This window comes from Anabrus simplex, chromosome 6 (genome assembly GCF_040414725.1).
Source record: "Anabrus simplex isolate iqAnaSimp1 chromosome 6, ASM4041472v1, whole genome shotgun sequence".
NCBI classification, from domain to species: Eukaryota; Metazoa; Arthropoda; class Insecta; order Orthoptera; family Tettigoniidae; genus Anabrus; species Anabrus simplex.
The window spans coordinates 137,716,464-137,731,242 of record NC_090270.1 but is presented as its reverse complement, the minus strand read 5'-3'; positions in this window follow the sequence as shown (position 1 = coordinate 137,731,242).

The window sequence follows — 14,779 nt, the reverse complement described above, 5'->3', positions numbered from 1 at the left end:
ATAGACCTCAGGTCCTTTTCCTTTTACCCGCGGAAGTGAAATGATATTTGATAAGGATCGAATTTCCGTTCAAATCATATTATCCACCGTAATACCCTTGTTGAAAACACAGCAAGTTTCCACTCACTAAATTCACTTAATTTGTCTTTGAGAATAACACCAGGATTGTCTTTTGTCACTCTAAGCCATGACACTTGTGATATTTTTCAATTAACCTCGTTCAGAGGTGACTGATGGGCCAGGACCTTTCCTCTTTTCCTGGCTTGATGTTGCTTTCCTCTGAAAGATTTAGATGTGATTCCATTTGTAAAAGCACGAAAGTTTCAATTAATTTCCTCCATATTCACTGTCATATACAACGCGAGATACTGAAAGATGCAACAAAAGGTTCTTTTCAACACGTAGTTCATTGTCCGTACATGAACGCGTTCATGCATTGCTCTATACGCATGCTCTAACTGATGGGTCTGATGTATGAATGAGCTGTGCTGGAAAGCTTTTTCGTGTCTTTTTATAAAGTGGCTTGCAGGAATACATTCTAGCTCTATGGAACTGGAGTAACACAATAAATAAACCTATTCATTAACTACTTTTTTTAATGAACAACTCCTCTTCTTCGGTGGATGAATATTGAAAAAGTAGTCGCTGTCATCATAATATAATAACGTGTATGTATGTTGGGTATTCAGCCCGAAGGCTGGTTTGATCCTCTACACCTCCACCAACAGCTGTCATAAATAGCCTAGGCGTCACTGAAGAGGCGTACTAGGGAAATGAGGAGTGAGGTAGTTCCCGTTGCTTTCCTCACCGAGCCAGCAGTTGCTATTACATATCAGTCTGCCAAGCCCACTGAAATGCATGCACCAACCGACCCTATGAGCGATATTTTCACACCATTCATAACAGGGACTGGCTGCATAAGGATTGGCATTACTAGCATCACTCATACCTCAGTCACTTTCATATCGTCAAAGCCAAGGATGAGACTGAGACAGGTCAATGAAAGTAACAAATTTGATATAGCCCGTACCAGAAGACATAGTGTACTACATCTCGCCAGCAAAGGCATTTGAATGGGCATAAACATAATAACATAATGACATAATAACATAATAACATCATTTTTATGGTACCATACACCGCATGGAAGAGACACACAAATTTCGGGAGGTAGTGATTCAGTCTTTCTGCGCATGTTACTGAAATTAATCACTTGGTACGTACTATAAACCGTGAACTACTTCCCATGATTGGCGATCGATGCCAATAGTTAGTTGGAAAGCCAGGCTGTTGTACACGGATGGATACATGAACAACATTTTTATTGTTGGAAAATATGTTTTATGTTCCGCATCATCAACGAGACCATACACTGGTGCACGGTCTTTGTTGGAAACAACCTGAAAATATCACTGCTTTGTTACCTTTGCAAGCGGTGATGGTATATAAACCCATTGCAATCATTTGCTGGCCGTACAAACTATTTGGAAGAACGAAGACACATAGATTCAAAAACAGGCTTTTGGTCTTTGCATATGCCGAGCTCGATAGCTGCAGTCGCTTAAGTGCGGCCAGTATCCAGTAATTGGGAGATAGTGGGTTCGAGCCCCACTGTCGGCAGCCTTGAAGATGGTTTTCCGTGGTTTCCCATTTTCACACCAGGCAAATGCCGGGGCTGTACCTTAATTAAGGCCACGGCCGATTCCTTCTAATTCCTAGGCCTTTCCTCTCCCATAGTCGCCATAAGACATATCTGTGTCGATGCGACGTAACGCAAATAGCAAAAAAAAAAAAAAAAGTCTTGGCATACAGCCTAGCTTACATAGCCATTTGAGAATAGAGTAAGCTTCTCTTGTCCCTAAGACACTGTAATCTTCTGCACCGAACTAATTCGCTGCATGGTAATGGTTGCAAGATTACTACAGTTCTTCACACAAACAAACAAACAAAATAAACCCATGGTGCTAAAAACCTGATAGACCTTGTCCTACCAAGCGACCACTGCCCATACGGAAGATTACGAAGTGACGAATTCCTCTCGGCTTTTATTCTAGAGCGGCGTCGCTAATTCACTGTCAGATAGCTCTTCAGGTGTTATAACTAGGTGGCGGATGTTGTTGAAATGTCATCCCCCCCCCCCCCCCCGCTTTGCATTAGCCCGTTGCTCTGTAATACAGAAACTCATTCTGCGATATAACAAATGATAATAACACGTTCTTATTTTGCATCATTTCGCATTTTTTGCCGATTTGGGATAATCAGTCATTATTTCAACTTTCAAGAAGGTTTTACGTCAATATATATATAGCCTTTTGAAGAATTTTTAGATAATTTTAATATTTTTTAATTTATGCGTGTTTCACTTATTGTCAGACTGATTAAAGTCCACAAGTGGCAATATTTTTCTTAGATATGGTTAAATTTACTAAATATATTTCATGACCAAGCAAACTGATCAACAGTTCTTGGTGACTGAAGGGCACGGTTAAGGAAAGATTTTATGCCTGTGAGCCTTGTGTTTCCATGATACGTACAACAACACAACAGAGAACTCCGATAATTAGGAGAAAGTCTTTCCTAACGTGTCTCAAGCACAAGGAATGATCCAGCCTTCGCCCCCGCTCCTACAGCCAGTCGTTCACCCCCGCCTACCTCAAGGCCAAGAACAAAATAATGGAAACGAAAAGGGTTTGGAAACAACAGTTGTCATGTTGCGCAACAAAAATACCACAAGTGAAACCATCACAAAGTGTATTTTAATACATCCAGTGAATTAATTAGGAAAAGGCGTGTTTACAAACAGATGAGCGTGTTTTATTTTGTAAACTATGCAGTGTTACAGTGATTGCGGAAAGAAATTTCGTTGTTCAACAGCACAAACAAGAAAAAACGTCTACAAGCTGTAACGACTGCGACCAACAAGTGCCCCCAGGATCTTCGGGAGAAAATCATTATGTCCATATTTATATATACTTCCAAGTAAATTAGGAGATAATTATTTCTGTAAAAACAAGAACTGCGAAGTGAACACAACAGGGATATGTTACTAGAAAACCATTGTACACAGTCACTGAAATTCAGCTTGGTCAAATATTTTAGTCATTTTTAGTTATTTTACAGAATTTTTACACAAATTTAATGGCATATTATTGATCAACTAGCAAATGTACCCGTGCTTTGCTACGTTGTATACATACATCGAAATAAATTACTGTACACTCAGTGAATAACGTTCCTTTAATTGCATGTCTCTTAGCGTTATCCAAGAAACAGCATGGAGAGGTCCCCATACGTTGTTTCCAATGTAAAGTGCGAGTTGCGCAGTTGTGATGATGACGGCAAGCTAACTTGCCTATTGCCATTCACAATCGATTTGGGAAGTTTTCGTTACAATGGTAGGCCCCCCTTCCTAATTCCAGACACAATCACGTAAGGGAGTTTTGTAGAAAATTCGATGCTCCCTTGCCTTCTGTCAGTCAAAACGATAAGGAAATTATTCATTACAATGGTAGGTCCAACTTACTAATACTAGTTTCACAGGAGTTGGAGGAGGACACCATTCCTACTGCCATCAAAATCGAGGTGGGGAGTATTGATTACAAATGCAGACACCCTCCTGCTGACAGTAGCTATCGATTTGTAAAGCATTAATTATAATGACAGACACACCCCTTCTATATCGTTACAAAATGAACTTCAGTGAATATATACGGTTGCTTGCTTGTTCTTTAAAGGGTCCTAACATCTAAGGTCATCGGCCCAATATATATGGATCGGCATACGAAAGTATATGCATGTTTACAATATTGCAGACCTTCATTTACAGATTAACTGCTGCTAAAGGATACGTTATATGAGCAAACGGATTGCACCATAACATGCCTCTTTTAGCCGTCTAAATGGCTGATTCTTTGACATTTTCACATATCTCTTCTATTTATGGGTTCAACTGAGGTAGAAACATTGAATAGGGAGAAATTTGAGATAGGATTTCACACACTGCATTACTTTTCGGATACTTATGTGACAGCTAGAAACATGGAATTTGGCTCACGTATGGCTACTGGGAGGGTCAATGCTCCTGCCGAATTTGCCTACTCTGTCTTTCCTGTCAAACTGTGATTTATAAGTGTAAAAACTGCAAAAGAGATACGACAAAGAGTCATAGGACCAAAGTTGTACATCAGTCCAAATTGAACGGTGATTCGGCCATCCGTTTTTTGAAACGACTTATCATTTAGCCACGAAATACTTCGAAACGAAGGTCTGCACCGTCATTAAATTTGCCTCCATATTTCAATGTTTTCTGGGGGTAAAAAGTGAAAAATGTGAACATCTTGGAATTTTTCCGTCGGTTACAGGCTAAAATATCTCATTTTACCAAATTTCAATTTTCTTCCTCGTTGGAGAAGAGTAAAAATATGGACCTTCAGGAAACGAAAGCTAAAATATATGCAGGTGGGCATTATTGCAACTGAAACGGGTAACTGTACGAAAATTTCGCCAAAATAGTCAATGTACAGACACAAGGTCGTTGCGATTTTATTTATATAGATAATTATCATAATAAAAAATTCTTCAAGCCCCATTTCACTTCTTTTCAAGCCCCCCTTCAGTGGATTTTCCGGAAACAAAAAATCCATGTATTTTTAAAGGAGATTCAAACTAATAATATTCATGTCTGGAACATTTTCAGTTTTTGAGATATTAGTATCCTCATAAGAGGTATTCAACCCGTTTTTCAGTCCTTTCAATAGCCCCCTCCCACACCTCTTAGGTGGATTTTTCGAAACCAAAAAATCGGGTTTCTTTATTTTTAAACGAGTTTCCAAATACTAATTTTTACGTCTGCAACATCTTCAGTTTTTGAGATATAAATATTCTCATAAAAAGAAGTCAAATAATTTTTCACTCTTATTCACCCATCCCGAAAACAAAATAATACGTGTTTCTTTCATTTTAAAGGAGATTCCAAATACCAATTTTCAGGCCTTCAACCTTCAGTTTTTGAGATCAGTATCCTAAAAACAAAAATTCATCCTCTTTTTCAGTTCTTTTAGCGTCCTCCCACCCTTTAAGTGATTTTAACGAAAACAAAAATATACGTGTTCCTTTATTTATAAAGGAGATTTCAAATACCAATGTTCATGTCTATAAAATCTTCACTTTTTGAGATATAAGTATCCTTATAGAAGGTATTGAATCCCCTTTTCACCATTGTTCACCCCCCTTAAGGGAATTTTACGAAAACAAAAATATACGGGTTTCCTTATTTTTAAAGTAGATTCCAAATACAAATGTTTACGTGTGTATACTGTTGGGTTTTTGAGGTGTGGAGGTACTCATTTAAACAGTTTACTCTTTTCGACGGAATATCCAAAAATCCTACCTTAGTGAGCACCTACAATGTAATCCCCAAAATTTCATTTCTTTATGTTGCGAAGTTTTGACTGGGCGTTGATTACAACCAGTCAGAGTTAGCCTTTTATATACAAAGATTTCAGTATTTTTTTTATTTTTTTTTTTTGGTCATCAACATCTACCCCCTAATTATCATGTAGGCTGAGAGGATTTCGAACGTGGGGCCTCCGGGTGAGAGGTGGGCACAGCTTTTCTTCTTCTATTTATTTCTACAAGCCAGAATGTGTGCCTCGGACGGTAGAAGGTACTGGATTCGATCACAAAATATGTCCATATGGCAAATGAAATGTCGTATGGCTTTTAGTGCCGGGATATCCCAGGACGGGTTCGCCTCGCCAGGTGCAGGTATTTCTGTTTGACTCCCGTAGGCGACCTGCGCGTCGTGATGAGGACGAAATGATGATGAAGACACCACATACACCCAGCCCCCGTGCCATTGGAATTAACCAATTAAGGTTAAAATCCCCGACCCGGCCGGGAATCGAACCCGGGACCCTCTGAACCGAAGGCCAGTACGCCGACCGTTCAGCCAACGAGTCGGACTCCATATGGCTAGATCAAGGATAACTGGTAGTTTGGCCACCGATATGTTTGTTCCTCGCTTAGCACCAAAAGTTATGATTTATGATGTAGGACTCGGACGAGTTTGAATCGCCTTCGTACAAAACACGGAAGATGTGCATACCTACTGCATAAGTGGACCGCAGTTCACTTACTGGGAATGCGGAGTGATATGTCAGTCAATAGAGCATATTATGTTCGATTGCCCTCTTCGCTCATAACAATGACCACCAGTAGGCTTAACTAATGTCCCAGTTAGCTTAATTCTAAGGCTTAATGATCAGGATATCCAGTTGTGACTGGTCATGACGCCCCTCATAACGTACTGTAAACATCACCTTGCTTACAATAGTTCCATCACCTTTGCGTACATATATTGTAATTTTAAAATTTTATTGTACATGTATTTGTCATGTGTCCGCCTCTGTGGTGTAGTGATTAGTGTGATTAGCTGCCACCCCCGGAGGCCACGTTCGATTCCCGGCTCTGCCACGAAATTTGAAAAGTGGCACGAGGGCTGGAACTGGGTCCACTCAGCCTCGGGAGGTAAACTGAGTAGAGGTGGGTTCGATTCCCACCTCAGCCATCCTGGAAGTGGATTTCCGTGGTTTCCCACTTCTCCTCCAGGCAAATGTCGGAATGGTACCTAAGTTAAGGCCACAGCCGCTTCCTTCCCTCTTCCTTGTCTATCCCTTCCAATCTTCCCATCCCCACGCAAGGCCCCTGTTCAGCATAGCAGGCGAGGCCGCCTGGGCGAGGTACTGGTCATCCTCCCCAGTTGTGGAAAACACGAACCTGGAGGCTAAACAGATAAAAAATACCTATTTGTCATGCACTACATACATAAATTATATTTATTAATTAGCGGATTCGATCCCGACTGAGTCCGAGAGTATTTGAAAGTACCGAAATAGGTCAGCTCGTTCGGTAGATCTACCGGTGAGTAGAGCATTTGCGGCACAACATTTCGGCATATCGGCGTCTCCGAAAACCGTAAGAGTACCTGCGGGACGCAAAAGCAGTACCGTTATTATTACTATTCCTACAGTTTAACCGCTACATACTATACACAAATGCCGTACAGTAAATCTGTCGAAATCAATTACAGCAATATCTATAATCCCAGCAGAGTAAACACCTGTGCCTCCATGACTATATTTACTAGCACATTCAAAATACCGGTTCATGGTAAATCATGTACACACTGGGGTCTCAGTGTGAGAAGTATATCGTGACAATGGAACCCCAGCTGAGCCTGGCATTGCTTCCAATTACTTATGCCAGGCCACATAGTCTCAGTTTTCCCAATCGTATCTCCCATGGTAAAATTCTATTCTTTACCAGACCTGAGACCTGGAAGCCCTTCAGCTTTCCCAGTCATCATGGTCATTATTTATCTGCCAAAGTTGACGGCTTCGATACCCGTTCAATACAATAGTATTTGAAGTTGCTCAGACACGTCATCTACACGTCAGTAGATTTACTAGTACGAAAGGAAACTCCTACGAGACGAAATTCCAGTAACATGGTGTCTCCATGAATAGTAGATGGCAGGACGTATTATTACTGCTGTGCCTCCGTGACTCAGGCGGCAGTGCGCCGGCCTCTCACCGCTGGGTTCCGTGGTTCAAATCCTGGTCACTTCACGCGAGATTTGTGCTGAACAAAGCGGAGGCGGAACAGGATTTCCTCCGGGTACTCCGGTTTTCCCTGTCATAATTCATTCCAGCAACACTCTCCAATATCATATCATTTCATCTGACATTCATTAATCATTGCCCCAGAGGAGTGCGACAGGCTTCGGCAGCCGGCACAATTCCTATCCTCGCCGCTAGATGGGGGCTTCATTCATTCCATTCCTGGCCCGATCGAATGACTGGAAACAGGCTGTAGATTTTCATGATTATTATTATTATTATTATTATTATTATTATTATTATTATTATTATTATTATTATTATTATTATTATTATTATTATTATTATTACTGCTACTAAAAGCTGCTTTACGTCGCATTGATACAGATAGGGCTTATGGCGACGATTGTATAGGAAAGGGCTAGGAGTGGGGAAAAACAGCTGTGGCCTTAATTAAGGTACTATCTTCATGGCTGCCGACATTGGGGTTCGAACCCACTATCTCCCGAATGCAATCCACAGCTGTGCGTCCCTAACCGCACGGCCAACTCGCTCGGCAGTAATATTTCATATATATAATATATTTTGTCTTCTAAGAAGCACGTAGAACCATTATTTAGCACTGGACTTCTTGTTATTCTTCTTTCCGGAACTTGCTCATCCTTTCATTATGGGCTTGTCTTCTCTCTTGTGTCCAAGAATGTTCGAGTTTCAAGTTCCTGGCTGTTGGGTTCTTGGATGTGAACTTATGTGAATCGTTTTTCTTTCTGCATGTGGTCCGCATAATTGCCAGTGGGTTAATATTAATTTCTGCAAGGTCGCTTTGAGTGTATACCAACCGGCGGAATTTGGTTTGTCAGGTTCCGTTAATGATGTAAAAGACTTTTTGGTCAGTCGAGACTCGTCCATTTGTGCTATGTGTCCGTAAAATTTCATACGCCTCTTCCGTGCAACTGAGAACAGTTCGGTCATAGAATACAGTTCTTCTGATCTTTTACGCATCCAGATACCGTCTTGAATTTTGGGTCCAAATATCTTCCTGAGTATCGGCTGTTCTATTTTCTCTATGCCCTTGATGTTGATGGTTAAGGATGACGTCTCAGTTGCGTAGAGTGCTTCCAACTGTGTGGTAGTGGCGGAGTTTGGCCATGGTGGAAAGCGATTTCACATTGTACATATTCCAAGTGATTGCCGTAGGCTTTACGTAATTTTTCTGCACGTGTTATATTAGCATTTTTCTTCACTTCCAGTGTTGATAATTTCACCTAAGTACTTAAATTGGTTAATTTGTGTGATGTTGCCATATTTGATCGCAAGTGATGTCAGTCTTTGGTTCTTGGAGTCCACGTATTGTGTTTTCTCGGAAAAGATTGGGAGGCTAGTTTTGATGGTGATTTCATGAAGTTTCTCGATGGCATGTCTGGCTTCCTCAGGAGTCCGGGTAATTATTGTTAGGTCGTCAGCAATGGCAATGCACTTTATGTTGATTCTCTTTTCTTTGGTTCTCATAATTATTCCAGGTAGTTCCTTCTCCCAGGTTTTGATGATCTTATCCAGTAACAGGTTAAAGAAGTGTGGGGACAACCCATCACCCTGTTCTGATTTGAAACGGTTCGGAGATTTTACCCATGAATTTTACTTTGGAGGTTGTGTCTGTCGAAGTGTGTTCAATCAACACAGTTGTCTTGCTATCCACCTCACATTATTGCAGCATATTGAACAGCGTGATGCGGTCAATAGAGTCGTATGATTTTTTTCAAGTCTACGAAAGTAACTACTGTTCGGTTCGACTGGCGGTGTTGCAATATCATCTTGAGGTTACAGACCTGTTCTGCGCATGATCGGTGTGGTCGTTCACCGATTGAACGTTTTGACTGCTGCTCCAACCCGGTAAAGAGGACACGTGAGAGCACATTGTAGGCGATTGATAGAAGTTAAATGCTTCGATAATTGTTTGGATCAGTCTTGTCACCCTTTCTGTGTACTGGGTGAATCAAAGCGGTTTCCCAATATGATGGCATGATGCCGTCTCCGATATGTTTTCAATGATGGTTTGTAGTTTACCAACCATCAGTTCCCATCCAGTCTGGATCATTTCAGCGATATACCATCTTCCCCTGGTGCTTTGTTGAGTTTGAGATGTAATACTATATTTGTTTCGTATCTCCTCGTGTGTAGATGGTACTGAGTCTTGGTTTGGAGTAGTTGCGTGAAATTGGAGTCTTTCTGTAGGTGGCTCACTGTTGTGCAGCTTCTCGAAGAACTGCTTCAGGATTTCACAATTGGCTTTGTATTCGCCTCAAGTGTTCCATAAGGGCGACGGAAACAAACGCTGGATGCCTGCAAAATCGTTAGTTCTTCCCTGAATGTCTTGTAAATATTTCGCGTATTGTTTCTTTTGAAATCACTATCGATTTCCTACAATCGTATGTGATTATATGAGTGTTTAATACGTCTCATTGTTTTGGATGTTTCCTTCTATGTTTCTAAAATGTTCTTCCAATTCTCTGGTGTTTGGTGGCTGTACCCAGTCTTCCTGGCTTGCATGCGAGATTCCAGGGCTGTGTCACAGTTTAAAGTCCACCATCTGTGTTTCCGTTTCCGTGATGGTTGGCCGAGTTTCTTTCATGATTGGTGGAATGGTCTTACAAAGTTCTTCCCATATTTGTGTGTTTGTCTCCAGTGATTGTTCGAATTCTTAAGCATCTTCTTTTAAGTATTCCGGCTCTATGCGTAGGAATTTAGATCTTCGACATTTCTCTCGATATAATATGAAGAGGACTTTGATCTGTGAGAGATGGTGGTCGGACTCTACGTAAACCTTGCGCATTCTCACATTCATGATTTTCGGAGAGGATTTCCTGGTTATTTCTACATGATAGATTTTATATTCCCTAATGTGGTTGATTGGTGATTTCCATGTGGTCATTTTACGCGGTGGTTTCTTGAAGTGTGTGGACATTAGTTGGAGGTTGGTCATTCCACATAAGTTGATAAGGGGATGTCCATTGGCGCTTGCTTTTTATGTGCCGAGAAATTTCGAATGATGTGTCTGTATTTCTGTTCTCTGCCGATTTAGCATTGAAATCACCGAGGAAGATCTTGACGTGGTGCTGAGGGATCTGGATGACTGCCCGTTCGAGTTAAACCTGAATTCTTCAATTATTTTATGAGGGAAAAACCCAGTATTTCTTTGCTCCTTACTTCAAAATTCTCCTAGCTTTCTACTTCTTCTTCTTCTTCTTCCTCTTCTAATTACTCCTCCTCTTCATCATGTGCCTCCTTGCGTAAGAAGTTTGACAATCATGACAGCAATCCGGTCCCTATATCTAGCAGCGCTGAATAACCACTGGAACTATAACTACAATTAAATCACATTTCAAGGTTGGCCACCCAAGAAGTTCGTCATCTACCCTCGCGCTCCTTTTTCCATCATTTTTCCCTTGAATGATTTCTTGCGGAAGACTATATCACTCTTCTCTCATTATATGGCCCAGGTACTTAGCTCACAAGCCGTGCTGAGTGGCTCAGACTGTTGAGGCGCTGGCCTTCTGACCCCAACTTGGCATGTTCTATCCTGGCTCGGTCCGGTGGTGTTTGAAAGTGCTAAAATACGTCAACGTCGTGTCGGTAGATTTACTGGCACGTAAAAGAAATCAAGTGGGGGAAAATTCCGGCACCTCAGCATCTCCGAAAATCGTCTAAAGTAGTTATTGAGACGTAAAAACATTATTATTATTATTATTATTATTATTATTATTATTATTATTATTATTATTATGTACTTCGACCGTATAAACATATATTTGTGTTTACTAATCCTATGCATGTCCGGCCCCGTGGTGCAGGGGGCAACGCGTTCGCCTGGCACCCGGCGGCCCCGTGTTCGATTCCCGGCCGGGTCAGGGGTTTTTAAATGTAATGATTAATATCCCTGGCTTAGGGACTGGGTTTTTGTGACGTCCTTAATCTTCCTTTCCAAACACACATCATTCCACACTACCTCCATTTCAATTACACGCAGGTTCATACAATATGGTGCCAGTAGGGGCAAAAGATCCACATGGGTCGACGCCCCGAATAAATAGCATTTTTTTAATCCTACGCATTATCTCATGGTTTGTTACTGTCCACCGAGCTTACTAGCAGAATTCTACGATAATTCCACATTTAAAATGCTTCCATTCTGTTGATGTGACTTGTTTGAGTTTCTAAGCTGCCATACTGAAGGACATTGCCGAGGACACCTAGCATCGAAACAGTCTAATTCTTAAAGCCAAACTCGAGTCTTTACTACGTAAGAAAAGTTTCATTTTATTGAATTTTTCCCATCATAGCTAAAGGCAATCTCGGGTACGTATCTAGCATCTGCCGCTTTCTTCTCAATCCTAGTCCATATTAATTTATTAATACAGATAATGCACCGGCAAATTCATACACAATCAGTTTATGAAAAAATCCCAAGTCACTTGTAAAAACAACAGCAACGGTCACCATGGTAACTTATTAGTTATACACAACCTGCACTACACGTGTATTTGAAATATTACATCTTTCTCAGGCACTGCACACGTGAGTCCTGCACTAACCGATTGAGAAAAGTCAAATCCCAAACGACTATTGGAAGACTGTGCTGTAGGCAACATGTGTAACGCTTGTGTCATGCAGATTGCATATCCGACAGGTTAAAGAATGCCCATGTTAAGAGCAAATTGTTAAAACTCAGTTATGAAAAGTAACAAAATATGACAATGTATTTCACTACTCATTCCGTATAATATAGCATATGTAATACATAAACTACTCTGAAATTCGAAACTTGAATGCCCTGGTATCGGTCAGATTTATAGGGGAGAAACGCCCATCCGAGGTAATTGGAAGTTCCAATATTCGGCCAGATCTGTGACCTTGCCAATCGCTCCCTGACCGGCAAAGAAAACACTGAGTATATGGTCTATTTATCACCTCTGTACTGGCCACCATAACATAATTCGTTAAAATGTATAATAATAATAATAATAATAATAATAATAATAATAATAATAATAATAATAATAATAATAATAATAATAATAATAATAATAATGTATGGTCTCGGGAGAGGCCTGTTTCAGGACTTTGGAAATGACGACTAAAGGCGACCTGCATTTCTGTGAGGATGAATTCTATGATGAATTCTAACGTTGAGGATTGCACACACAGCTGGCCCCCTGATCCAGAGGAATTAACCAATAATTACAGTTAAAATTCCCAAACCGGCCGGGGATTGTTCCCGGAATCCCTTGGACCAAGGGACAGCTCGCTAATGGTTCAGCCATGGAGCCGTACTGTTGAAAATAGTAACAAAGTAAACTCGTGTCCTCATCCTGAGGTAGTGCAGCTCTTTTCAGGCACACTCCCAGTGGAGGTGAGCTGCATGTACCATTTCAACCATATAGCAGCCCTCCTGCCATTCCTAAGTTTATGGCAGCACCGGGAATCGAACTCAAGCCTCCGAGGATTGCAGCTAATAACACCAACCGTTACGCTGCGGAGGCGGACGAAAATAGTAAAGAACAAATAAGAGAATTTATAGTATTGGCAAAGACCTCTCACGAAGTTACATAATTGTGTTATAACTTTATAAGAAGTTCACTGATAATGACGGTTTCTCTCATTCCTACTTTAAGTCTACGTAAATTTTGCATCATTTTCCTGAAACGTGGATAGTGTTTCCCAAAGCATCCCGACAGACTTCGTGGATGAATGGATCCACCATCATTCCAGAGGCTGAAGTTTCAAGAACACTTCGTTCTGGTTACAGTTAAGCCTGGCAAGTCTGGAGGACCCCCAACTATTTTAACTGTATTGTTGGGTGTTCGAGAAACAACTTGAAAAATGGGTTCGTTTGCCCCTTTGTGTTTAATCTTTTATTATTTTGCTACTTTTCTGAGGTCACACTAACAATTACAGTTGTTTGACGCCGATGGGATGGGAATGAGTTTGGAATAGAAAAGAAGCGGCCATTCCTTTGAATAAGGAACGGTTCTAGTATTCTCTTGGTGTACAATTGGAAAAATCATGGTTAACGATCTTTAGGGCTTCCAACGTTGGGGTTTGAACTTACCATCCCTTAAATGCAATCCTATAGCTTCACGACACGTACCGTGAAGCCAACTCGTTCAGTGGAGAAAATTGCCTCGAACAAACAATTACACATCTGTGTAACTGCCCCTGTATCGACTTAAGTTCTTCAAATTGCAAATCCCTGTATAGGGCATATAGTAATCTAGAAAGATGAACTTTAAAAATGCACGGCCGGGCTGAATGGCTCAGACGGTTGAGGCGTTGGTCTTCTGAACCCAACTTGGCAGGTTGGATCCTGGCTCTCCGGTGGTATTTGAAGGTGCTCACATACGTCAGCCTCGAGTCGGTAGATTTACTGGCACGTAAAAGAACTTCTGCGGGACTAAATTCCGGCACCTCGGCGTCACCTTCAAAAGGAGTTATTGGGACGTAAAAATAATAACGTTATTATTGTTTAATAGGCACGAGGGCTTTATGAGAGACGTTACTTTAACTCTCGCGAGTTCTGAAGACAGTCTGCTTATTCTATGTAGAGAGACAAAATACACTAAAGATAACTGCCCTAATATTAGGGAAACTACAAAGATTCAGCCTACTGATTAATCTATAACTCGACTTAATTCCTTAAATTCTTATTGAGGACCATAGGGCCGAGACAAGGTTTCAAAGGTTTCACCATCTGGTTCCGTGTTGTGGCATATGTTTCAGCTTTCCCCACATATACCCAACCTGTTCACTCCCTGTCTCCGCTGATCTCCTCCATGTCATCTTCGGTTTTCCTCTCTTCCTCTGCCCTTGAAGATTCCACTCGAGAGCTTGTTTTGCTACGTAGCGTATGGCGAATCCTCTCCCACTGTCTTTTCTTGATCTACTGTTCAATCGGTAACCGCTGTATTTTCTTCCACAATTCCTCATTTGACATGGCTGGCCTGTATATTTCCCAAGATGTTTCTAAGACATGTGTTCACAAATGTCCGAATCTTCCAAGTCAAGGACTTGGTCATTTTCCAGGTTTCATTCGCGTAAAGCAGCACAGACTTAAAATTGCTATTGAAGATCCGCAGTTTTATTCTTTAGAGCTCCATGTAGGACGA